Source organism: Arachis duranensis, chromosome 10 (genome assembly GCF_000817695.3).
Source record: "Arachis duranensis cultivar V14167 chromosome 10, aradu.V14167.gnm2.J7QH, whole genome shotgun sequence".
Classification (NCBI taxonomy): Eukaryota; Viridiplantae; Streptophyta; class Magnoliopsida; order Fabales; family Fabaceae; genus Arachis; species Arachis duranensis.
In genome coordinates, this window is record NC_029781.3 from 83,610,151 (window position 1) to 83,610,561 (window position 411).

Consider the following 411-nt stretch of genomic DNA (forward strand, 5'->3'; position numbering starts at 1 on the left):
TGGGCGTTTAACGCCCAGTCTGGCACCATTATGGGCGTTTAACGCCAGAAAGGGGCACCAGACTGGCGTTAAATGCCAGAAAAGGGTAAGAAGCTGGCGTTAAATGCCAGAAAGGGGCACCAGCCCAGTGTTTAACGCCAGAATTGGCACAAAGAGCAATTTTGCTCGCCACTTGGTGCAGGGATGACTTTTCCTTGACACCTCAAGATCTGTGGACCCCACAGGATCCCCACCTACCCCACCACTCTCTCTCTTCTTCACCCATTCACCAATCACCTCAACACCTCTTCCCCAAAAACCCTTCCCCTATCAAATCCCATCTTTCTCTTTACCACTCACATCCATCCTTCATAAAACCCCACCTACCCCACCATTCAAATTCAAACCACTTTCCCTCCCAAACCCACCCAT